Consider the following 27,277-nt stretch of genomic DNA (forward strand, 5'->3'; position numbering starts at 1 on the left):
AAAAAATGCAAGGGTATGAAAAAAAGTGGTAATTTACTCTGGGAGAGTGAGGCAGAGCGCACTCAGGGTCTGTGACGAAAGAGCTTCGGTGACTCCCCCTTCCTTTCCACTCATCCAGTCCTGACAGACAGGGACAAAATGAATAAAAACCAAATCCACTGAAGGAAAAGGAGAAACAACATTTTTCCTTAGCTTTCATATCCGACAGTGCAGTGGGAATCCCTGGAGGAGTGCAGCGTGCAATAGCCAGGATGCAGAGCTGCAGTCCATGCCCACAGACTGGGTGAAAGTCATTTAGAGGCAGGACAGAGCGAGCAACCTGTTAAATGGAAAACCAAAAGATCAAACAAACAGGCAAGTGTTAGAATCTTAAAAATCAACCAGTTGCTTTATTGGGAATCAATTCTGCTCCCTTAGGAAAGAAATAAGATAATGGAAAGACTTAGATCCGGAAAAGAGCCCTGCTCCTGAATTCTGTACAGGAGGGCAGCATTAAAGGACACCCTCTGGCAGTGACGCAGAGTAAAAATGGCCCAAACCAGGTTGAGATGGAATAAAAGCAGACAGCACATTTCTGTGCTACCACTGAAGTGAGTAGTCTTAATTCATGTGATCAGTTAGTCTGCCTCTCAGACACAGTATTTCTCTTTAACATCACCCTCTGTTTCAAATCAGATCATTTTGCCTCCTTCTTTGCAAAAATGCAGGTTCTGCCTTTCTTCTGCTTCTACCAGGTCCTGTCCCAATGCTTTTCTAGGCCAATTCCTCCACTATCACCCTTGGCACTGATCTCACAGGTTTCCCTCCAACAGCAATTATCTAACCAATGTTCCTTTAGAATTAGCCATAAAACAACACAGCAAGCAAACCCATAACTTCCAGATGTGCGAAGCCACATCCTTCCTCTTTCCCCCTTCCTTGCCTGCTTCCACGCCCCCTCCTGTCTGCTGCATCTCCACCACATGCCTACTTGGTCCATCTCTTTTCCAGGCTGGAGAGTCCTGGTCCGTTCTACTCAATCACCAAAAGATACAGACACACCTGGTGATAAACTTCACTTGTTTTCTTACAACTGAAGTCAGTACTTTGTCTCCTCAAGATCAAGCCTGAAACGCACTGAAGGCCTCCCAGATGAGAGGTTGTCCACGGGTAGCCAAGACTTCACTGCACATGATGCCCTACAAACAGCCCCCAGCCCAGCTCAGCTCCGGGCATGACGGTATCCATCAGCAACATGTCAAAAGTACCAGTATACCTTGAAAGGACCAAAGCAAAGATGATAAAGGTTTTATGCTCAAGAGTCTAGCATATTATTTTGACTCTGCAACAGGCATCAGCCAGGAAAGATCTCCTTCCAAGGCCCAGTCTCGTTAAACTGCAACAGAATTTCACTGAACATTCATTCAGTTCTCTGTGCTTTTTGCCCTTTTTGGCAGGAAAAGGCGCTTTTGATAGCTCAGCTGTTTAATAAGGAAATTCCTCAGAGGGTCTTTGCCGAGAACATACAAAAATCCACTGACAGCTGCTGTGACGGTTGCTCATTTTTGGGTTAGCGCACAGTATTTAGACAGGAAGCATTTGAGGAAAAGGTACAATTTATTAAAACCAGGCCCGGTTCCAAAACTCACATTATGATACAACACATGGCACAGAGACAGCACACTCCCACCGCAGCTACCTGCACGGACGGGCATCCCCAAATCCCCGATCCCCATTATTGTGTGGGTCAGGACCTGGAGCTGCAGTTACACCAGGGGAGAATAGGACCCACACCACTTGCAGTCCTTCAACACTACAACACTATGATAAATTCCTTTTTTGAAAGACACATCCTGCTTTTCCACATGTGCAAAGCGAAGCCAAATCTTTGCATTTCTTTTTACATCTTTAAAGCAGCTGCCAGACAGAAAGCTGTCTCTCTGAAGGACTCGTACAGTCCCTCACACCACAGCATTGCTGTAACGTAATGATTTTTACAGCATCTTTGGGAAAGATCTCCAATTTATGTGAGGGGAAACTGAGTCAGAAAGCCACTCAGTGATTTTGCACAACATGCCCCACTGCAGAGCAGAATGATGATGGCCCTGGCTCTTACAGACCCCCCAACACTTATCTGACTGAAAAAGGTGTTTGCACATCGTCCCGTCTGCTCCAGCAGTGGGGTGGAGGTGGGATTTTGCCCCCTGCCCACATGGTGGCTGCAGCCCCATCATGGGCAGCCTCCCCCCTTCCGCTCTTCTGCTACCCCCAGGGCAGCTGCATTGCTTTGGTGGGATGATTTCTATATGTTACAGCCTATGAACCCCCATGGAGCCTCGTACTGAGAGCACTGTAAAATGCACATCTCCCTTTGGGCAGAGAAACGACCCGGTCCGCCCTGCCAAGCAACACCGCTGCCAGGCAGCTGCAGTTCACACCGACACAAGGTTTGTGCTCCGGACATGTGGTCCCGCTCTCTTCAAGCAACCAGCAAAGAAAACCTCTGAAACGGGGTTCATAAAGCACCTGATGTCAGTCTAAACAAAATAGCAACAAAACAATCAGTTCCAAAAAATGGTTGCTATAAAAAAAAAAAAAAAAAAAAAAGATGAGATTTTGCCATCCCCTTCAGAAATTCCCACCACCCGGATGGTGACTATTTCACTTGCTTTACAAAAACACAGAAACTCCCATCTCCCCCCCTCCCTGCCCGTGTCAGCAGGCTCGCTTGGATGTTTTCATGTACACCCACATTTGCCTTTCCTTGCATGATATTACAGAAGCATTTCGTTTTGCTCTTTTCATACGCTACATTCCAAAGCATTTCTGTCAAGAGCAAGCTGCATTCCCGGCGTAAACTCATGTGTGTAGTCAACTGGTAGGCAGTCATCAAATCCCACATACAGCCAGAGCCCGGTGGTAAAGAAGAGGATCAGCACAAAGCGATGACACACACGAGCACTTGGGCACACACATGCCTTTCCTGCCCTCGCTGCCAAGGCATTTTGCCCACTGTAAGCCCCACATAAACCCTTAAGGTGTATAATAAAATTTCAATGAAATGTCATGGAGGTTCACGCAAATATGCGTGTACCAACAGCTCGGTCGTGCGGATCTTGGGGTGGCTGGCTGCTATACCCACCAGTGCCGTGCACCCTGAGGATTAATGTTAACATATAGGTGGAGGAACTGGTCACTGGTCACAGCCACCATGAAAGTCAGAGGTTTTGTGCACTTCGGAACTGAGCCCCGGCTGCTGCACTGGACACAAGACCTTCAGCAGGGGCACCGAACCACGGAGGGGGAAGAGAAGCAGTGCTTGCCTGGAAGAGGTAGTACTTTGCATTTTTTCACAATTAGAAAACTCAGCAGTGGCTGAATGGATTTATATCTGAAGTATCAAAAAGAATATTTTTTCTGCTTCTAGAGAAAATAGCATCCCAAGCGCTAATTTTTATTTAAGCAACTGTAGAAAGCAGTCTAGAATGAAATTGCCATCTGAATCTTAATTATACCTTCACATTGAAACACTGTACAAATTACATGTAAGATTAAAAAAAGGAGTGATATTAACATATAATGAGCCTCATCAATTACTATGGATCAGGAAAAGTAGCCCTCATATTATTGAAATAGTTTAATTTGCATGACTGGATGATTCAGATTCTTCTTGGTCATTCATTCAAATCTCTCCAGAAGTCATAGCCACAGACAAATGTCCCATAGCAGGATTGGCTTCAAATAACTAAATTAAATACACTGTTAGTTACCCTCTCATTTTGCAGCAGGGAAATTGAAAAGATTTCCTACAGCAAGTCTAGGGAGGAACACAGATCTCTATGCATTACTGAGCTAACTGGATATGTATATAAAATTAGTAGGATTTTTATAGTGCAGCAGTATGTAAAATGACTTGCATATTTGAGTTTAGCGTCTCATGGACCAAGGTTCAGCCCCATGCTGGAAGCAGGAAATGTATTTCAGCAGTATAGCACGGGATGGTTCCCATCATTTGCACAGGAGCCCAACAACTAATTAACCATCCAGACAACAAATAAACTATACTCAGAACTAAGGCTGTCTGTGCACTCGGGTTTAGTTCCGATTTAGCCACTGGTGATGAGCAGTTGACAGGTCGGACTACAAAAGCACATACAGGGGAAGCCACGCTGAGGTGTTTCCTCCAATTTTGCCAAACCCTGGCTTTTCTTGGGCATCCTTGGGAGCTTTCCCCAGCTGTAACTGCACCGGTTGATGATGACAAACAAACAGCAGGATAACAGGTACAAAAATACAAGTCAGGAGTGGCTCGGCATTGCTTTGGACATTGCATTTATCCTCTCTGCTTTAATATTCCTGCTCAAGAGTTACATGATTTCCCCGCTTTGCAGGGATGTTGGGAAAATCCATTTAATGCTGTTGAGCAGGTTAAGATGTTGGATGAATATCGATCACTGAGCTCATTCTGACTTTAGTACCGTATACATATATAGGCCAATCTTCAAGACACTTTTGATGATCAGCACTGACCGATTATATTTAATGAAAACTATTTTAGAAACACATTTGAGTCGGGTATCATTCATTCATTTCCAGATTCAATCAGCAAAGGAGCGGGGGAAAGTTTGTTTCCTTTTCTGCAGATTAAAGGTTGTGTCTGCTTTGAAAATTAATCACTTTCTGCTGTCATAAAGTGCTCCAAGAGGCAAACTGATGGATTGGCATGAGGTTGACTCACAATAAACAGATACCCACATGCCTGCAAGCACTTGTAAAGATTAAGGATGGAAAGGGATTTTTCAGAGGTACACGGAGATACCATCATGAGTAATGAAATGAGGAAAACAAAGGCAAAATCTTACTTTTAAAATGCACTGTGGAATGTTTATTAGAGAATGGGGCAGGGATAAACTTCCAAAGGAAGCTCCAAACATTTCATCACTTGCAACTGGATATAATGAACTGCACAAAGCACCTGAGAACGTACTGTCAGGTGTCCTCATGTTTTGGCAGGCAGATCATTTAGATGAACTAGAAAGCTTATTATCCACCTGATATTCCATGAAGGCCCAGAGCTGGAATTATTACAAGCCCCTGGTCCAGAGAGGCCTCCCAGTGAGCCTGGGCTCCTAGGGGGGGAGAGGAGAGGGGAGGAAGGACCGGCATGGCCCTGGGACACCAACATTTCTCACAAGCACAACGCAGCCACGCACCCTGCCCGCCCTTTCCCACCTCAGTCGCCCTGCACAGAGAAGAGCCTGAACTCATTTATTGCCTTTAAAAAGTATCTATCTGACAAAGTGACTGCCTGGCCATGTCCTGGCTTTAAATCAGAAAGATGGCAGGACATTCACTACATCCCTATGTATCCCTTGTGGTCCGCAGGCATCCTTCTGCCCTACCCGTGTCACCGCTGTCCCAGCAATGCCCTTGTTGTGGGCAGCACGATAACAAAGTACAGATAATGACGCAAATTAGGAGGTGTGAATGTCATTCCTCTCCCCCTGCTCTCTTCCAGGTCACTATGAATGTGTTTGAAAACTACTGGCACAGCAATTTAACGATAATTCAGATTTAATTTGCACTCTGTCATCTCTGTTTTTTCTATAGGCTTTAATAGTTTAATTTAACAGTCTTAAGCACTGTCTATATTACCGAGACATAATGTGTATTTCAGATTTGAGCAGCTGCATGGCACAAAATAATATTTCACATTTATATTGTGCCGTTCATACCAAATATGCTTTAAAATGCCTTGATTACTATATCCACACAAGAATCAACTCATCCATCACTGAAATGCAGCCACTTCTAGGTTCGAAACCTCATCAGTCTTCAATAATTATAGGCAAAATAGAGCAGAATATTCCACTGAAATGAGGAGGCAAGTTGAGCAGGTACAATTAAGTTATCCAAAACCGCAGTTGGGCAGGGCTGCCTGATACGCTCACTCTCCTAACAGGAAGTTTTTTATGACTCCCAGCTACCTAATAAAAGGCAGTACCTGCGGGAACAGTTTCCCTGAGACCAGCATCAGTTTATTACCGGTGGAGAGGAGGAAGGCGCTACCGTCTGCTGCACGGCTCGGCAGCACGGCTCCGTGCAGTGCCCTGCCTCTCCCTCTGCCACCTCCCCTCCAGGTCAGTGAGTCCCAATCTGACGACAGTCAGAACTAACCCTCGGAAAAATAAAGCAGCAGTGAAATGATGATTGTCAAAGTAAGTTCCTCGCTCCAGCACTGCCCAGGCTACATCTTCAAGGCAGTGGGAAGGCACCCACCGATGTCAATATGTGCTGAATCAGGCCCTAACGAGGCACAGCTCAGCTCTGCCCATCAGCCCCAACGCCTGCTAGCATCACCAGCTGCCGAGTCTCTAACCGAACGGCTGTCCAGCGAGAGCAACTTTCATGTGTCAGTGAGCTCTCTGCTTAACCTTTCAACGATCGGCGTAGAAGAGATCTCTTACACACGTAGATGGAAACCATCTAGCAGTGAATTTGGCTCCAGAAGCAGAGTCCCACCTGCTTTAGCTGCCCCAGGACTCTTGCTCTGATCAGCAGGAATCCATGGTGTTACAGCCTCTCCCCAAAATGTCATGTTCTCCAGGCCCTGGCAGCCATGGAAGGTGGTGCTTGCCCGTGTAGTTTCCCAGCTAAAGCTTTGCCTCCCTGGCGCATTTTTGTGATAGTGATCCAGGGACCAAGTAAAGTAGCAGGGAAGTGGGTGGATGGAGAACAAATGTGTCAAACTTAATAAAGATTCTCTCTATTTTCAAGCGCATTATCATCCACGTTCATCACTTATTAAAAGCCTTTCATTTATAAAGTCTTTAAAGCCTAGTTTAATAACCTGCAATCATTACTTGAATCACAAAATTTGCTTTTTATTATATTGTGTAAATGAAGCACTGCAGCATTTAATGTAAATTATTTTTTCCTCTCCCTCTTTTATCACTGTTTTTCAAGCCATTATGATCAGGTGCTTTGCTCAACCTACCCTAAAAATGCACAGCGCAATATCTATGGCCCAAAATAACGCTGTTCCTGGGATTTGAGTATAGCAACGAAAGAACAAAGATAATAAACCAGCCTTTCCCATGTGCTTGCTGCCTCTGAGGTTTCTAACTGGGCTGTTCAGACCATTCTCTCTCCCCAGGGAGAGGCTCGAGGTCCTCTTATATCCAGGAGACATAAAAAGGAATTTGTTCATTATTAATACACTGTCTCCAAGAGGCTTTTCTTTTTAATCAAAGTATAAATTCTGCGATGGAATTGATATATGTGCAAACTGAGAACACTGCACCATCGATGGGGTCTTCTGGTGTTATGGGCGAAGGCATGGTAACAAACCATCAATCAGATTTGCGGCTGGGGAACTGGTCAAGAGTCATGGCTGTTTCAGGCCAGAGAGAAAAACATTTGCCATTTAACCAAAGGAGGACTTCCCAGGGACAGTATTTTACTGAGCTGTCAGAGTGCCCGTAGGGGCAGCCACCTGCCTGTGTAGATGGCACAGAAATGTTTGTCATCCCAAAGTCTGGTACATGCTCCCCCAGCGTGTATCAGAGCACCCTGCTACCAAATCATGCCTCTGCAGCCCCAGCAGGACTTGTGGGAGCAGGTCTCATGTCTGTCACCGAGGCCAGTCTTTCACAGAGACAAAATGAAAGCATTAAAACACCTGGAGTAAAACCAGAAGGAAAAATAAAACGGGAAGAGAATTAAACACTGGAAACTGGTCCAAACTGCAAAGCTGAGAGATGGGGATCCAAAATCTGGAGCAATTCTAATCAGCGTTTTGGTTCTGGCTCATCTGTAATTAAAATGAAGTACAAATCTGCCTGAGACAGTCAACAATCTCAGCTGTTTCCGAGATCTGGCTTTCATTAATTTCATTAACATCTTAAATGCATTCTTATTGCTTGTTCTTATGCTGAAGAGCAAGTGAAATAACAACACACCATGAACCAGTTTATCTTTGTCTTCGCAGAGGAGCAGATGTGGTATCAGTCTCAGGGGCACACAGGCCCTTTGCATGGAAAATGGCAGCGAAGGGAGTTGTGCAAGTGTGGAAATCTTTGGCCTGAAAAATAAATAAATTGAAACCAGCACTTTCATCAGTGCCTCACGCACTTTGGGGAGCTGCACCAGCATTATTGGTATTAATCAGTGTGACAATCTCAAGCTATAATTCGCCCGTCTTATTCCAGAGAAACAGTCAGAAAGTCAGAACTCGTACAGAGCCCTCCTAAGTACCTGTGCTCCGGGAGGCCAGATCTGGGGATCCTGCAGGAGCCTCACAGCCCTTCCTGATGCTCGCGGAGGGCGAAATACCACAGACCAAGTTCCTGCTCAGTGGCATGCATTAAACATGCTATAGGTAGGTCTGTGACCCAGGGTGTAATAGCACTTCTGTCCCTTCCTTCAGTTCAGATATTTAAGATTGCGGTGAAAATAGGAATTGGGAGGCAGGTTCCCCATCTCCCTGACACAAAGCTGCAGCAGCCAACACGATCAATCTCCCGCGGGCTCCCCGCTGCTCTGTGGGCGTCACAACCTCAGCCCGGCTGGCAGAACAGGTAGCGTGTGGACACAGCCCACTTCGGCCCCAGAACTCTCAGTGGCAAACTGCACCCCATCCGTAAGCTCTGCCGGGGCAGCAGGACAGGCAGCGGCAAGAGAAACCCTGCATTCACCAAAGCCAAATCCAGCAGGGCTCCGGGGCACGCACCACTGTTTGGGAGGGGCAAGGAAGCCACCTTCAACCTATGTAGATAGTATATCAGGACACAGAAACTCTGGACAAACTTTTAATCAACTTTCACTTGATCTAAATTCTTTTGGCAGACTTCGTCTCTCCTCTAGAGTGAGACAAGTTACCAACGGAGCGACTAGAGGGTGCTACAACACATATGGGCCTCAGGCTCTGACCGCCTGGCATTCAGAAATTCCTGGCATAAATTAACTGTTCAGCTCTGTGATGATGCCGAGTTGCTCCACTTGGCATATGCCGATATTTTGATACAAGAGGGACAATACTTTCTGAGACCTCTCATCCTCAGGTTTCCAAATCCACCAGCATGTTTAATAGCAAAAAAGATGAAACACAAAAATAGCCTTGTACAGATAAAGACCTCCGTGTCAAAAATGAAAATTCAGTTTAATTAAGCCAACTCACATACATTATATTCCGCCCATAAAACTTAATATCACCTAAAAATTCCCATCAAATGCAAATTTTCCTCAGTGATTTATTTGTGCAATTGTGAGACGGGGAGAAAGCACACAAAGCAGTGGGAGCTGCAGGCTGAAGTAAACAGTGTTGTCAGAATATGCAAAACAAGGGAAGAACACAAAAAAGAGAGAGAGAAGGAAGGGACAAACATTCCCTGGCTGGAAAGTTATTGAGTGTTTAGAGCCAAAGAGGAGTGGAAAGCTTGGAGAGGAATTTCTACACGTAACCTACAGACTCTATCCCAGCATCTCTCCCATTTAGCTAACAGATGAAAAATCTTTTTGGGGGTAGATGTAGGGTTAGGTTTGTGCTTTTAAAGGTCACTGCCTAAAATCAGCACCACAGTGAGCAGAAAGGAGCTTTGCAGTTGGGTCGGTTTCGGCGTATCCCACACTTTGAGGAGCGCTGGCAGTGAGGTAATCCCCTAGGAATGTGTGTGCGGTTGGATGGCTGTGAAAAGAGAGCGGTCAGCTACCAAAGCTCTGCGCTGAATATTCACGTCACACACACACAATCATTTTTCTTGTTAAGTATGGAGAAGAATGGGAACATTATAAATGCAGTATCTTTTTTGGCTACAAGTTTAGCTGCTTTAAAAAGATCTGCTCCCTCCCTGCTCCTCCACTCCACCAGCTGTGCTCCACCTCCATCCCCAAACCAAATCTGCACACACTGAAATTTATAAGACATAAAAAAACAGGGGGAAAATTAAATACAACTGAACTAAAGCTAAAGAGTAAGAAGTTTAAAAGATGATGATGCAGCAAACTGGTATAAGCATTTTAAGGTCACTTGTTTATCTAAAAATGACACCTTATTGAACACATAACCCCATGTCACACACTTAGGTTATATCCACACCCGTATCCATATCCATGTCATATTACTCAAAGCAACTGTTTTCTTCTCTACATGTTGAAGAGTCATTACAGCCACAGCAGATTAAGTTTGCTTTGCCAGTGCCAGGTAGTGTTGGTAGTGCTGGCTATTGAAAATATCTTTATTTGCCTGAGGCGCTTGGCAATTTGTTGCAGTGAGACAGAGTAAGTGAGGATCAGGTGTCCCAGCCCAAAGCTCAAGCTTGTGGAAAGCTTCCCACTCATTTTGGTGAGTTTTTGATCAAGCCCTAAGCAAGAAAAAACGTAATATAAGACTTCCAGTCACTTTTCTAATTATTTGCCAATAAGGCTAGATGCATAATCTTCTCTCCTTTTTTTTTTTTTTTTTTTTTTGCCTGTTTCAAATGCTGCTGCGTTGACATTTATCTGTCCACTTCCATACTTGCTCATCCCGTGCTTAGCTCAGTGGGCTCATGCTCATGCAGTTTGCCTGCACAGAAGCAAGACAATGGCACCACACAGAAGTAATTTTCAAATTAATGATATCTACAAAAGAAGAGGGAATTAGACCAATCACATCCCTCATTTGAAAACAATATTTTTTCTGTTTTCTAAAAAAATTGCGCATACTTGTACTCACGAGACTACATTAAGTTTTTAGGTCACTAGACTCCTGATTATGAGATGATTAGCTTGAATGGCACATTTAAATGCCAATCCCTGTTCTCTTGCAGGAAACAACCAATTCAAACATGCAATTCTTGACCCACCCTAGTACTTCTAAACTTATTATTTAACAAAAAGAAAGAAAGAAGGGTGGCAAAAAGTTGCCAATCCACTTCAAAACTCAACTATATTTGTGGGTAAGCAAAGTCCAAAAAGCATTAATGCATGCGCTCAGAGAGATGAAAACTCATTGGGAACAAACTTTCTAGAACTAAGCAGCAAAAGACTCAAACAGGTGCTCTGTACCAGAGGCCAGAATGCAAATTTACTGCAAATTTATTACAAATTTTAGCCTTCAACATCCAAACATGTACATAGAAATGTCCTTACAGCTCTAACTAACTCCAGCACAGAGGTCTTCAATGAGGTATAGCATTGGGAAAGGTCCTGGACAGCATCTGGTACTGTTTACGTCCAGCTGAGGATTGCCCTGCAGTGTACCACCTCTCCCTCAGAAGATACCAACTCTCCACAGATATTAACTGACCAAGCCTGAAAATCCTACTGTGTTCCATTAACTCAAAGCCCTCCACTTTACCAGTGGGAAAAGTGAGATACAGTGTCGCCAAGGGACTTCTCAGGGTCCTTCCACAAATCTGTGACTCTCAGGTGCAATTCCCCTGTGTGTTGGGGAATGTAACTCCTATGAGACCATATCTGACCACTATCTCCAAGTACTTCACAACAGGATGCAAACTGCCCGCTTCAAACAAGGAGGACCAATTTTTCACACCACGTTAATGAAGGTCATTAACTCACATAGACAAAAGGTGCTTTCTGGGTTTCTATTATTACCGCCATGACTACAGCAAAGTCTGCTCATGCTTCAGCTTCCAGAATGGCTGCCCTGACTGGAATTTCTGCAGATGGTCCATCTCCCATGCAAGGCATCCAGGAAGCTGATTAAAAAAATGTCCATATGAAATGACGTTCGTAATTTCAAAACTGCCCCAATTACACGTGTTTGGAGGGAGACAATCAGGGGCTATGGCTAAAAAAATTACACTACTAAAAAGTTATTTTCCTTTCAACTATCTTATCAAGTTCGTTAATACCTTCTGCTGTTGGTGAAATGATCCCACATTAACATTTCAATTTATTATTGCTGTTCCATTAATGAGACCACAAAAAATGGAAATGAGGCCTATAAATATGCTAAGAGTTAAAGTCAGGAATTGTAACAGTGTGTGCACTTTATGAGTAATGTTTCGGTACCGCTAGCATTCAAAACAGCATGGAAGGATGGCTCTGCAGCATAAGCATCTGGCTTAACAAACAAAACCCCCAAAAGCCCAAATAAATAAACACACAATTCCTGAAACTATAGGTTAAAATACCAGCAGAGTCAACTCAGGATTAACCCCTGCTGCAGCAGACGGGTGAACTCCATGCCGTTCACTGTTAAAATGTCTTTGGAGAAGGACTTTCTCAGTGAAGGTCACTGGGACTGTTAAACTTCACAAAGCAAATTCTGCAGGAGGAAGGATTTGTCTCCATGTCCTTTCTTAAAAAACCCTCTCTCCATGCTAATGTCTACTTACTGCCACCACACCCAGCGCTGGGGGGAATTGATTCTCTCGATAGTATCTCAGGTCCTCCAGGAAAAAGGGCAGGCTATAAATAGAGAACTCCAGTGTTGGGAGCCACATTAAGATTCATCTGAGAAACATGTTTATTACCAGATAGCCTTTTAGATCCATCAGGCTCCCACAGCTCCTCTGCTGATCTTTTCTCCAACAAATAGTGAATATCCTTTGTGGGTCAAGAAACATCCTTATGCAAATGGCATTACTGCAACTTGCATTATCAATTATTAATATATCACTTCTTGTCTTTCTTACAAACTTTTTCAGAAAAGGAGGAAAGCAGCAGCTTGGCCCCCTGGGAACAAAAACACAAAATGCGGTACTTCTCTGAGCCACGAAAAGAACGGTCCCTTCAGCACAGGGATGTCATATCGTGCTACCAACATTTTTGTTTCCGCATTTTATTTCTCTCTAGTGATTAAAATGATCGACCCTACCCCGTTTTCTGTGCATAGCTGATGGCACTAGGCTTATGCTAAATGAAATGTGTAGCCACACTTCCACTAGCACTATCATCTTGCAAGGAACAAACTTATAATTATTACATTGATTTTATAATTTATTTTCCAGGAAGCTCAGATTTCATGACAGGGATTGGCTTTGTGCTGAGGTCCCGCTATGTCAGCGAGAAGAGAACACTGCAGTCCGTGCTTCTTTTAAGCATTAACAGAAGGAATGATCTAAATTAGCCAGTTTGCCATGGCACTAATAGTAGGTTTGAAAAAAATCCAGGCACCTTCAGTAAGATGAAATAAAACAAAAACATAAAAAGCAAATTATTTAATGAGAGCACAAGCTATTTCAATAAATCTAGTTATTTGATAAGCAGACTGCCACTGTCAGCCTTTTATCATCTGTGAAAACACATGATGGATCTTCTCTGTTTGCTTACAATTTCAAACCTTCCCCTTCTGATCAACATTAGCATTTTTGCTCCAGTGCCTCTGATGACACGGATTGCTAGCAACCAGCCCAGATTCCACCTTTCAGGGAGAGTCTAAGCACTGACAAGCCAGGCATGGCTCAGTGGCACATACATATGGCACACAGACTGGGCGGTTCAAGGCTGTTAAATGTTTTTCCTCCTCTGAGTTTGCCTAAAGGGAAGGAAAACAGCCCCTGCTGAGACTGCACGTACATAAAGCTGTAACAAACATTTCACTTTAGCTGCTCTGAAAGAGAATTAGTCTGTGCATTCTGCATTGCCAGTTCCTGCTGCAGCTGCTCAAAAGGGATGGCTTTGGAGGGTTATTAATTCCCATATTAACGGTCAGTCTCTTCCTCGTTACTGAAATATAGGCTCCCGAGTGTGTTTCAGTCTTACTTTCCCACATCTCTTTCAGCTCTTCCATTATAAGCAGATAAAGTCATTATTTGGCTGAAAAGGACCTCAATCCAACACAGGCTCACAGTACTTTATCTAGCTTTACGATTCAACTACACACTTTGCCTTCTGTGTAAAAAAAGCTTGTTTAAAAAAAAAAAAAAAGAATTAAAAATGTACAGCAAGTTCGAGGGAAACTGCTGAAATGGCTACTGCCTGTGTGCATTGTGTGGGCTAAACCAGTCAGCAGCCACAGGAGGGAAAGACTCAGGTATGATTTTTAAACTAGGCTAGTGAAAAACATTTCACTCTCCATTAGAGCTGATTTGAAAGGATTATTTCTCTGCTACACTTTGAGAGGGCAATGCTGCCTGATGTCATGAATCTAAAAGCACTTCATGCAAAACATAAGGCATTGTATGAAATCATGTGTACCTTACATACCATGCAGCCTCTTTCTGTCCCTTTGCTGAGGTTTAGGTACCAGGCTTAGGGGTGCTACTGGAACAACCCCCAAAAACTCCATGGAGATTTGACTCTGCTTGAACTGGAGCAAAGCTGAAGTTACTCCATCAAAATCAGCTCTTCAGCACTGAAGTTTAGCTCTTTTATGCTGGCTAAGGATCTAACTTTACTATCTACAGATTGAAAGACGCTAAAAAAGGGCTATTTTCATATGCTTTACCAAATATAAAACATGTGATTGAAACGCAGGCGGAGATTCATCTCACCCTACTTTATGCACCTGAAAGCTGGGCTGGGCTAGGCTAGGCAGCGAGGCGCTTGGTACGTCAGCGTCAGCAGGAGGAGATCAGCGCTCCCAAAGGTCGGCTCTTGTCCCCTGTGGGAATGCCCTTCTGATGAGTCACCCTCTGGAGATGCTCATCTCCTTCCTCCACAACAAAACTGGATTATGATAGATCGTCCCAATCAGTTGTAACAAAATAATCTGATAGTTATGCAAAATCCTGATCCTCCTCCTTTTCTTCCCCCACTGTTTTTGTGCCAGCATGAACCCACTGACTTTTGCAAGGTTATTCAAACTCAAATCCATCTAGTTATCATACCCGCTCCAAAGTCACGTTCACCTGGGCTGAAAGCTGCTGAGGGCACTGAATTCAATTGTCTTAACTTCTTCAAAAAAGGTGCCCAAAAAGCAAGAGACTCACAGACTGTCCTTTACATATGGCTTTTCATTTTTTTCGTCCAGGTTTTGCCTCAAGAACAAGCTCTTGCAACAAGTTTGGTCTGACACAAGACAACTCTACCACAAAACAACTGAGAAATATAAATCGCTGTAACAGCCCCTCGCCACAGGATGAATTGCCCTGGATGCAGAGCAAAAGCAGATATTGTTCACACTTCACTGCATAACTTCCAGTGAATTTTGCTGAAGTTTTTGAGAGTTAATAAGCTGCCTGCTTCTCTTTCAGTCTTCAGCAGTGTCAAGGCTGTATACAGAGAGACGCATGGAAACAGTATATCTGATCTAAAGGTAGAAACAAAAGAGCTTATTTCCCCTTATCTGGTGAAAAATCCAGTAAGCCTCTTGGGTAGTTGAAACCACAGTAAGGACAGTAAAACCCTTCCTGGAACTGAAGGATCAGGACGAAAGCAAGAAACAAGAGGAAGATGAGTTGTTAAATAGAGTATACTTGAGGAGAGCTTTAATCAAAGGTCGTGCATGGTGTAGGTTCCTTAGCAGACACTCCAGCGCTCACGAGCAGGAGATACTTGGGACAGGGAGCAGACTGGGGTTGTTTCTGTTCTTGACTCAACTGGGGCTGCATTTCCACTTTTGGGCACCTCTCTCTTCCCCACCTGCAAAATGGTGATAACTCCTTATGAATAAAATTTAGTAGATGAGAGCTAAGCCTTATTAGTAATAGGAGGCCACATCCTCCGTGTCTTCAGGCAGGCAACACCCCAGGGAAATCGGTGTGGGATTCCCAGCCAAAGGGTTAGAGGACAGAGCCCAAAGCTGTGGGACAAAATCTGTACAAGGAAGAAGACATGACTGAGTGCCGTGCCCTTCACCTATCTCCAGAGCGGTGCAAAGTAATTCCCAAGTTTATTGTTGCAAAGCAAAGCTGAGATATATTGCTCCTTTACAAACACAGACATTTCATCAGAGGACATCAAGACAAGTTTTGCCTTTGTTTTGCCCTTCATAACTAAAAAAGGCATCCCACAAAATAAACAAAATCCCTTCTTCTTTCATTATCTCCAAACACGGTGCTTCCACCAGGAGCCAGCCTCTGCAGCAGCTATCATTTTGCTCCAATCTGGTAAACGTCCTCTCCTCCCTTCCCCCTCCTCTCCCCTTTCCTACCTGGGGAATTCAGCTGTTTGCAGAAAAACTTGAAAAGAGAAAAAAGGAATAAAAAAGTTGGCTTGCGTGGCCAAGAAATAAGAACTGAAAAAAAGTGAAACCGTATGCTTTGCCCCCGGTGGCTCTGGGACTTGGAGCCAAACCAAGGCCATGAAAACAGAATATTGCTCTTTGTTAACCATAAATAAATAAATAAAGGACTACTCACTCTTGCCCTTCGGGATATGTTTTCTAAGGATGAAGAAATTCCCTGTGGAGTTTATTATGTGTAGACGGGAAGTGTGCCTCCTAGGGAAAAGCAGTGGGGGTAGTTTTTCCCTTGGTGATTTCTTTCCCGCCTTTCCGTCACTCCTTTATTCATTTTGCAAGTCGCCCTCCCCTCCCTTCTGCAATAAGTGAAGCCACACAAAGGAACATGCAGGTAATTCAGCCACTCAAAACTACACAGCATCTCCTTTCCTATATAAACGATCAGTGTGTGGCCTGGGTTTCATTTGCAACTGTAAATGAAACAGGCCTACAGCTGCGTTCATAATCCTCCTTAATTGAATTTCTGTGACAAAACCCAGACAAAATTATTACCCTCAAGTTAACAGTTTGCGCGAAGTAGCCAAGGGTTCCTGGGAAGCTTTAAAACAAATGCAGGACAAAACTGGATACCACAAAGCAGTTATTTGGTGTTGGTACCATTTGTTTGAATCGGGGGGAGGTTTCCCTGGAGGAACATGGTCATTTTAATATGAGGGACAGCCTAGGAATTCAACAAAGGCCAAAAAAAAGTGAGAATTAAATAAGCAGTGGAAGAGCTTGGATGTAAACCTGCACATGCTGCTGACACCACAGCTACTGGAAGGAGGTGTTGGGCTGTCCTGGCTTTTTGAAAGGGCACCATCATTCACAACTTGGTGTGGCTAATTGAGAGTTTCACAAATCCAGGAGGACTTGAAGCAACCATTTGGTTTGTGTTGAAGTTCACACCTCACTGAAGGGGGTATCTCCTTTAAAGCCCTCCATGTAATCATTTCCTTCAACTAGATCACCAGTTATATCGTAAATACGCAGAGCGTCAGTAATGATGTCAGGCTGCTGGTAAAATTAGATCTAGACTTATTTTTAAAATGTGAGAACCACTGCTAAATGGAAGCGGGGATGCAAAAAGGGCACTGTCCTGCAGGGCACTCCCATTGCTTGCGGAAGAAGAGAATTAAAGCCTTTCCAATTACCCAAAGTTAGTGTTTGTTATTCTTTCAGATGATACAGATGTTTTCTTGAAGGATTGGGCAAAGCTGGTGTGAACAGAGATGTGTTTGCAACAGCTAATTTTGTACGTCATATGCCATGTACTTGGACAGACACCCTGTTTTACACCAAAGTACCGTGTTTTAGTCATCTCTGTATCAGCTGGTAACTAAAGCAAACTAGCAAAGTTATTAGGGATCAAAGCAGACTCTTTATGCTTCAGTTTACACAGAGCTGGTCAGAGCAGGGAAAACCATGTCATCCCAAGGCGATGCCTGCCTGGGTTACCGCCCCACATGCTCATAGAAGTTAATATCCTTTGCAATTTAAGCAGAAGGCAAGGCTACGAGGGAATGGGGAAGGCTGAGGTAATGGAAAGAGAAATGCTGTAGTTCCTCAGCATGTGCCCATGTCCTGTGTGTCACCCAGCCCTCTCGCAGACAGAGAGTTGATGGAAATTTAGGGGTAGAGGAGGCTGGCGGTGCCTCATATTAAAATTCCCTCCAATTTAATTACTCAGAATGGAAGTAAAATATCGCTAAAGGTGATTAAATGAGCAATGCTGTTCAGGGACAGGCAGGCAGAGACCAGACCTCATTTCCACAGACCTCCACGCCACTGCGGGATGGTGTGTCCCCGTCCCCACCCTCACTTGCAAGGCAAAGCTGGAGTAATGAGGGACCTCAGAAGAGTTTCCAGGAGACGTTTCCTCTCCCAGGGATGCAGTGGGGTAACAACCAGGTGCTACTGCCTTCCTCAACATCTCTGCTGCGCCAAATGTTTCAGCAGTTGCATTAACACCTGGTTTTGAGAGATTGCTCATTAGCCCTTGGGTCCTGTGCCACTTTAAGTAACCTTTTAAGAACACCATTTTATAGCTTGTGTGCTCTGTTTTTCCTCAGGCCACAAGTTAAATGCACTGAACAACACCGGGGGCAAAGTGAGACAGAAATAAATACATGCATATGCACATGCCTACAACCCCCCCACATACACACACAAGATCAGGGCCAGAGATCAATGTCTTCAGGAAAAGGCATGAGGGGATAAATTCATCACAGTGCTTTGTCACTGGTGGCAAAGGAAAGAAAAAGGAACTTTTAAAAGGGTGATGAAATGTTTCAAGAAAAAGCAATATATTTTTATGTACTTGTAAAATCCATTGGCAATGACTTTTCTGGTTAATTGGTTTCATCTTATTAAACTAAAAACCTATTTGTAAAATCCAGACATATTCAAGCATAAGTCCAATTTCTTCATGAAAAGCCAATACGCCATTTCAAAGAAGAAAATTAAGCAATACAAACCAGTTTCCATTAGTCTGAAAGCACACCACTTGGTATGGGGAAGAGAAATGGAATAGACTGCTTGACTTTTCTAAAATGCACTTTGGAAAAATCATGTTACTCATTTACCCCAAAACTGCAGCTCCCTTCTTCCCTGGCCCTGTGAAAATGGATGAATATTTTGGCCCAATTATGCAGTGATTTATAAATCAGCCTTCTGCTATCTTTCCCTGCACTTGTCAAGTTCAACTTCTTCCCTCTTATTAGACCACTCTTCTTCTCATTAAATAGTCCCTCTGTCTCACTTGCCAAAGAACTGCCAATAGGCCCCTCATTTTACAGAAGAATAGACTCAGCTTTACCAATGGGAAAGGGCCTCTAATGTACCATGGACACAGCACAGTGAAGCATGGTAATTTGCCTGTGTTAATGATGCTACTTCACAATGATCAGGAAAACAAAAATCTTTAATAGCTAAATGACACCCAGTCCTTCTGCAGCCTGTTGAATTCAAAAACAGTGGAAGCAAAACTCAATGTCCTTTAAGAGACGAGCTAAAAGTGGCTGCAATGTTCTTTTTTTTCCAAATTCCTAATCTGCGTGGAATCACTAAAATGGGTGATTTGGTGCTGGGAGCAGGACAGAAAAACCAATCCAAGGGTTTGAAAATGTTTTAGTGGCTTAAAAGCAAGGGATATTAGGGGAAAAAATTAATGAACATTTATGTAAACATTTTTGGACATACTATACACACGCATGTTTCTCAGCGCCCCGGTTATTCTGCTCTGTGGGAGGGATTTTGTGCAAAATACCACTGAAAAGTGGGACTAAAGCATAATTACTTATTTTCTCCTTTTTAGGTGAAAAGAGGAAGGCATTATTGTGGGAAGGACAGAGGGGCAGTCTGCATGTGCCATTGCTTATTTCTGAGGATGCTCCAATTCCACAAAGCACTGAGCTCTTGAGTGCTAAATCAACCCCAAGAAATGCTTTCAACCTCAGTTCTCATCAGAAGCTTTTCATTTCTTACAGCTGGGTTCCCTAGGCTGCCTGGCTAGGCAAAACACTGATTGCTTTGGCCAAAGTCTGGTTGCTCCAAAAAGTCAATCTTCAAACACAGCACATTAAGCTACTCAGTGGGAGAAATTCTGCTTTCATATTTGGCCAAACACAACAGGCAGAACGGCACCGACTTCGATGACATTATTTGGTGTGCACCAGAAGGAACCAGGGATCATAAGCAATCATATGGTGCATGTTTGGTAATCCTTTGGCACTGTTGAAACATTGGGGAATAGACTTAAAGTTAGGTTTATGAAAAAAGATTAACCAATATTTACAATATTGCCCATACAAGAAAAGGCTTCTATGATATTTTCCAAGGGCAGAGGGAGTGATTTGTCAGAGGTTGGCCAGTTGCAGTTTTGTAGATTTTGTAGCCATCTGATTGGCACACTTCACACATTCCTTGTCCAAAACTTTCTGGTACAGCTGTGCAAAACAGGAGCAGGACTTGAATTCAAGAGGGCTGCAGGAAGGCAGAATCACTGAGAAATTAGGACCAAGCCATTTCAATGTAGCACTTGTCCAGGCATTCTTCAATTCACGATGTTAAACACTTAACAAACCTTGAGGTAAGTCTCTATCACAATTAAGCAATAGCTTCTGCTGTAGAGTGTGTGGGGTGGGTTTTTTTAAGATTATTCACTGCAGAGCTCATCAGTTGCTTATCTTACTGTCTTATGAAATTATGTGCTTACCACAGGAAAAGTTTGTCAACCCAGGTTGAAAATAAGCACCTAAAGACTCTCTAAATACCTGTTTACTCAATCTGGGGTAGCACTCAAGGGGAGTACTAAAATCTTCAAGACAAATGCCACACACAGCATGTTAAAAATCCCCCAAAATGTTGTATTCTTAAGCCTTTCTTTACTAATGTGTTTGCTTCAATTAAAAAACATGTTCTAAAAATCTCCCAAGGTGTGTGTTTCAACGGCTGGCTCAACATTTCATTTGCAGAAAATGTGGCTACAGCGCTAGCAACAGGGCTTTGGGAGGGACACAAACAAATCAGCATTCTGATGTCCCTTAAAGACCAAATTATTTACTGTAATTTTAAATCTTAACATTTTTTGAGTGAATAATTTTGATACCTTTCATCTTGAATTCTGTGGACCTTGCCAAGTTGAGACCATAACATTTATCAGCAATTTATCAGCAAAACCATGGGTGACGCTTCAGAGGCCTGATATTTGAGAACTGTCCAGGCGATCTCCCTCTGAAGTCACGGAGCCAAGGAAAGATTCCCAGCTGTGACCCAGCACAAGCACTTCTCCAGTGGGTCATTCAGTCTCCCTCCCGGGCCTTGCTCAAAGCTGCTTGGCAGTGTGAAAAAACTATGTTGCCTTCCAGGGTCTGAGAGCAAAATAAACCTTCATCCTTGGGACAAAATTCACTTCTGCAGCAGAACTGGCAGAGATGCTCTTCCGGACACCGCACTTCTCAAATTGACCAGGGCATGAAACCAAGAGAGCTCTCACTGCTAGTAATGAATAGCCATCCCCTCATCCTGCCAAGCCAGCGCAGCACCACCTCCTCCTTTGAGGCAGCAGAAGCAGTGGAAGCAAACACAGAGCAGGTACACAGGCCACAGCCACCTTTTACTGGGGCCAGGGAGAAAACCCTGTGCTGCAAAGCCTTGAGCCGTTCAGTGAGCACATCAAGAGTGGCCTGATGCCATGGCTGCTCCCTCCTCTGCCCTTGTCTAAAGCAACAGCAATGCAACAAAGGCACGTGAACAGAAAGGCTGGAGGATCTCGCATAGCACAGAGTTTCATCTCTTGGTGTCTCTCTTAATATCAAACTGCTAGTGTGAACACAACTGCTCTTGTACAGGGTTGCTGACACCATTCAGTGTGGTGGAGTTGATACAAGGTACTTGTCATAGTAACTTAAGTGACATCCATGATTTTCCCTCTAGATTTCGCAAGATGAGTGCATAGGTGTAATCATTAGATTCTTTAATTCTAAAGTAGTGGTATCTCTTTTGCTCGCTACTTGCCAGGCAGATATAGACACCAGGCTGTGCAGCTAGTAAGTGCAAACCACAGTTCCTATCACCCTTTTTTGTTCTTCACCTTCCTTTTACCGTGCATTTTCCTTGAGCTCTTTCTCTTTTGATCTCCTTGAGAAAAATGGCCTCCTTTATTGATTAAATTACAAATTCCAATGGCGGATGATTGAGTTATATGATAACACCTGACGAAAGCCATCAACTACAATTGAAATAAAAGGAAAAATTAGCACTGTCTTTTTTACAAGAGGTTTGGATGTTGAGTAGCTGACTGAATTAAATGGAGATTGAGCAGATCTGAGAGAATTGATTAGGAAAAACAATGCAGAATTCAGAAAAGAGGTACCAAAATTAACAGCTCACTAATTCACCTTAGAAAAAGATGGGGAAAGTTGAGGAAGAGAAGGAAATTGTATTTTTTTTCAAGCATTAACAGCCAGGAATTGCACAAAAGCTTGCCTCTGTGATAAGACTCCTCAGATACGCAACTCTGACACCAAGTTACCAAAGGCCAACAAATAAATGACCAGGGCAGCAGCCCCTCGGGTTCATTCATTAAGCTTCTAGTAGGCCTTTTTAATTAGTGGTATCACAAGCAAAATAAGGTTCTTGGCATTTGTTCTGTGCCTGGGAACCAACTGCATGCCAGCTTTTGGTAATGTATCATTGCATTTTATTCACTGCTCATCTACGTTAATGAGGTTTGGGGGCTTTTTTTGTATGCTTGTGGCATTTCCTGCAAGACTGACAGATGTCTTCAGCTTTTCTCCTGCAGATTAAGCAACCATTATTGGAGTTCTTAAATGAGACAAGAAGCTGATAAAGCAAAAAGTGTCTAAAATGGCATGATCCACTTTAGCACTGTGTCATCTTCCAGTCACTTCCTTGCAAGCTGGTTGCAAGGTGGAGTCTAGCAGAGATGAGTTCTAGCAAAGCTCTGGAACAAGTGTAAATACAGCTGTTAAAGAAGGGTTGCAAACATTATATTATTTACTTACAGCCTCTGCATTACTGAAATGTCATATTCGAAGTCACACTCCAGGCAAAATCCTTAGTAACCTGTGGAAATAACAGAAAAAGAGTCGTCAGTGGATATTTCTAACTACATCTTCTATCCGATAAGGAAGAGAATTTAATGTCAAATTTTGACGTTGTTTTGGAAACAAAATGTAAAGAACGTATTATTTAAGTTTAACGACAAAGCAGTGTAAAAATTTTCCTTAATGCTCACTGAAGGTTGCTTCAAAACTTGCTTCAGCTGCAGTCTTTTTTCTTCAGATTTGCTTTCTACAAAAATCCTAACCTACAGATTTGCTAGCAGCAAATGTTTGTAGAAACAATAAATATTTTAACACCCTCAATCTAACTTAGAAATTGTGCAGCCCTGCCTGAACTTTTCACAATCCTGAATGCTTCATCCTCACTGAAGAGACAAGGAATCACTCTTGTCCCAGTTTCCACGTGGGAGATTTGCACCAGTGAGAAATGTAGGCTGTGAACACACATCTTATTCCTCACTGCAGTGTTCTGCTTGGGGACATTCCTGTCCCCACCACCTATCACCCTGCCTCAGCATTCACCCCTGCCAGAGTTCATTGCACCCTCCATTCTGTCAGCAGAACTACTCACAAATGCAGTCAGATATGGGTTAGTAAAGACCTATTTAAACTGTTCCAGTCAATCCAGGAGCTGCAGCCAGATGAAGACGTGTGAACACAGCCTACACGATTTGCCCCAGGTCTCACAGTAAGCCTGCCGGGGCAGACAGCTAGCATGCTAGCTGTGAGCTCACATCCCCCCCCTTTCAAACACCGAGAGTACTGATCCCAAAGCAAAGCACAGAATGAACAAATCTGCTCAAGAAACCCACACCTCAAAGGTTATTTTCATTTTCACCCTTCTGTGTTATCCAAAATCCCCAATTCCACCAAAACCTGGTGAAAGTAAAGAGGCAAAAATTGTAACAAATTATAACAAATTCTAGATTCTTTTCTAATAATTTATTCTTTAGCTTCACATGATGGCAGCACCCCAAAGCCTACCCTATGCCTGAACTCTTTGGGCTAAGCGCTGTGCAGGCATCGGCCGCAGTAGTCCCTGCTCCCTGGAGCTTACCGTCAAGCGATCAAGGAGCTCAATGTGTAGGCAGGGAAAAGACAGAGACGACAAAAATCAGAGGACGCTTCTGCACAACGGCTTGTGAGCACAAATCCCACTCAGCCAGTAAGAAATGATTCACTGTGAAGAGATTCTGACCCTGCTACCTATTATGCTCGACAGACGATCTCACTGAAATCATTTATCTAGTTATTTACATGGCTTCCATTAGAGCAATATCTGAGCATTCACAAACCAGATGGGATTTTCCTCACTGCACTCCTGAGAAGGAGCACATGCTGTTAACTCTGCATCACAGACAAGGAATGGAGGTACTAAAAAGACAAAATGTTTTTTCCAGGGAAACTAAAATCTGATCTGCCAAAACCCTGTATCATGCCAGAGCGCTCCCATGGGTTAAGATGCCGTACTCAGGGACTGCCCATCAGACTTTAGCCATAGGCAGACCTCTCACCACCCTGGTAATTCTTCCTTGAACAATGGCTTCTAAATAGTGTGAACTACGAAAAGGAAAAGGGAAAGGGAAAAATGGAAAGGGGAAAGGGAGAGAGAAAAAGGAAAATAAAAAAGAATAAAGAAAAAGTCATAATAAATGTAGCAACATATGAAAAAAGCAAACTGCAGCAACAGAGGAACCAGTCACCCAGTTCACTGAGAGGACTGAAGCAATTGTTTTCTACAAGAAGCCTCATTCATCACATTTCCATAGCCCCGAAAATGCTCCCACAGTCCCTTCTTTCGACAGTTTAAGACTAACATGCATATGCACTCTCACATTTCCTTCCTTCTCCTATCAGCCTTCCCTTGTGGAAGAAATCATAGGAAAGGGACGAAGATGTGAAAATTTCTGGAGCTGTTCTGCCAGAGCTGAATGCTGAAGGTGGGAAACCCAAGGGAACCTGGGGGTGACAGAGCACCTGACAAAAGGACTCAGTCTTCACTGCCAGTTGACACTTGCTCTTTAAAATTATAAGAGTGGAAATGCTTTTTTGGTGATATCCCAGGAGGCAGTTCAGAGCCCAGCATACCAGGTTGTAAGAAAATAAGATGTATCTGTTAGGTGAAACCTCCAGGACTGGTAGTCTCTTCTAAAAAGTAAGCCACCGGTCAGCACAAACTCTCAAGTTTGATCGCCAGAAGGATTTTTGGTCTGCAAACTGCCTGACTCTCTAAACATAATAGCTCCCTTCTGGCCAGAGAATAGAGGATTTCCTAAACTCACCCTTTGATCTGCAAGAAACTGAGCATTCTCCTGAAATTACTTCTCAGATGTTTGAATTCCCTCTCAGGTTACAGCATGAAATCTTTCCTATCTCTCCATTAAAGCAGCAGATAGACAGATGGGATAGTCTTCATCTTTTATAGGACTCTGGAAGTGCGTTTCACATTAATTTTAACAGGAACGGGATGCTCAGAGCTCCCGATGAAGTTAAAAGAACCAGACCTGTAGACTGTGCTCAGTCAAAGCCAGGAAAATCCCAAGCCTGGTAGTCCCTCCATAGTGCTGTCATCAGTTTAAAAGAAGCAGGATAATATAAGTAGCATAGCATAATGGTCAAAATTCCCCCTTCACACACCCCTCCAAATCCATGCTGTCTTAGCCAAAAGCAGGGAATTCCAAAATTAAGAGAACAAACTGCCCAACCTGAGGCAAGGAACCTGTGGGACTAGTGCAATAGCCAGCTCACAACCTTTGCGGAGCAGAAGAAAGCAGGTACCTCCGCTCTCCTCAAGGCTATGCTTGCATCTCCAGGGCTGCCAGCTGAGCTCCGCTAAGTGGGATCTGCTGGCAGGGGCATGACTGCCACTTTGTCACTGACTGGGCAAGCCACATTGCCTTCCTCTGACCATGCACAAGAAGAGTATAAAAATGCTCACAACCACTTTTGAAAAATCTTCGAGCACTGCAGATAAAACACCCGGTGACTGCTGTAATGGAGGTGGAGCTGTACCAGAACCACCAGAGGATCTGAATGTCTTCTCTTTATTCATGGGTTTTATCCTCTCTTCATCCTCAGCCTAAGGCAGGAGGTGTTACTGCCCTTTTGCAAGCTATAAAAAACCCAGCACAGCGGATGGATTAAACACCTCGCCCAAGGTCCCTCGGGACACGCACATCTGCACTGCGAACTGATCCCAAACTGCCACAAACCCTACTGCCCTTCCCTCTAGCCCAGCCTAATTCTCTGAATTTCATGATGATTCAAAGCTCTATTTAAAGCCCCTACAGCTATGGGTGTGTGCAAGGAATTAAGGCTGAGCCAAAAAGTTTGAATTTAGCAGCTCCGGCTGGGATTCTTCTCAGTAATAGTGACACACAGAGTTGTGGGGTTTTAACACGAAATGGAAAAAAATGTGGTATACATTATTTGGGCTATGACACAAACCCCCAGGAAGATACAGTAACAATGCCAATGTCTTCTCCTTCCAAATTAACCTGTCTCCTAAACAGTCCAGTGGTGGCCACCCAGCCTGGCACAGCTTTCCCAAGCCTGCTGCTTGCTTCTATAGCAAGGGCTGTTATGAAACAGGAAAAAAAAGATACAGAAGAGCTACTAACATCTCTTGCAGCCTCCCAGTGTAAGGGAAGTGGCCAGGCACAGTTACACGCTGAAAGGAAGGGCAGCCAGGATAGCTGACAAGGTTCAGAGACACACAGCCATGGTTTACTACTCAAACCATGCTAAGCTCTTTAGGTAAGCTTTATTATTACAGATGGTATTGCTTGCCCTAGATCTGATGACCAAAATGGGGTTGCTCTCCATAATCCTTCAGAGGCTGCTTATAAATCAGAGAGCACTTCACCTCTGGACATATGGCACTAGTAGATAATGATGTAAATGGTCCAATGTTTTAACCTTAACAGGTATTTGCTTGGATTATGGTAGACAAAAATGAGGTCAGGACCTCTGGTCACAAGCCTGAAGTTAGAAACCCTCGGTCTGGGGTCATCTGGACCACCCTGGCCTTTATAGCACTGTGCACATAGCTGACACGTAACAGCAACCTACAGGCTGGAGTTGCAAAGGTGAGAGTGGGCCATACTGCTTCTTACCCCTACGCAGCTGCACCCCACAGGCTCCAGTCACCTCCGCCTCCTGGCTCCCATCAAAGTCATTATGTCTATTAAGAAACAGCAACAGCAGTAACATGATCGCTGTGAAAATAATTTTGAAGACATCAACCCCTAAACACACACAGGAAACAAAATCTGCTTCTATATGAGCCTTTCCACTTTTCTCAGGCATCTGAGGGATGTCCTTTATAAAACATGAGATAAGAGCAGACTTGTTGTTCAGACTGCATATCTGTATGGTTCCTTAGATACCAACGAAAGCCCAAAGGCAGGTCTTGGCATCTCATCCCCTTCTTATAAACTCTTTCAGAAAGTTAGAGCTGACTTTGACACGAACATGATGAGAAATGGGGAGCTATCATCTGTGCCATTCTGGGGAACATGCCAAACCCTATATTAACACCCCCCACCCCGCTAAAAACAAAACAAAGCAAAAAACAACGAAAAACAGCCCTCCTGTTTGC

At 43.7% G+C, this 27,277-nt stretch overlaps 1 protein-coding gene across 3 annotated transcripts in view; it reads right to left on the bottom strand.

Annotated features, from left to right (window-relative positions):
• SEMA5B (semaphorin 5B) overlaps window positions 1-27,277 on the bottom strand; it is a 278,168-nt gene that overhangs the window by 168,971 nt on the left and 81,920 nt on the right. For all 3 annotated transcript variants that reach the window (XM_087732767.1, XM_087732768.1, XM_087732769.1), the window contains exon 3: window positions 22,618-22,678. The gene's annotated coding sequence lies outside the window, so the exon portion shown is untranslated. The remainder of the gene's footprint in view (window positions 1-22,617; window positions 22,679-27,277) is intronic.

Source organism: Nipponia nippon, unplaced genomic scaffold (genome assembly GCF_047370975.1).
Source record: "Nipponia nippon isolate SJK-2023a ecotype South Korea unplaced genomic scaffold, ASM4737097v1 scaffold_5, whole genome shotgun sequence".
NCBI classification, from domain to species: domain Eukaryota; kingdom Metazoa; phylum Chordata; class Aves; order Pelecaniformes; family Threskiornithidae; genus Nipponia; species Nipponia nippon.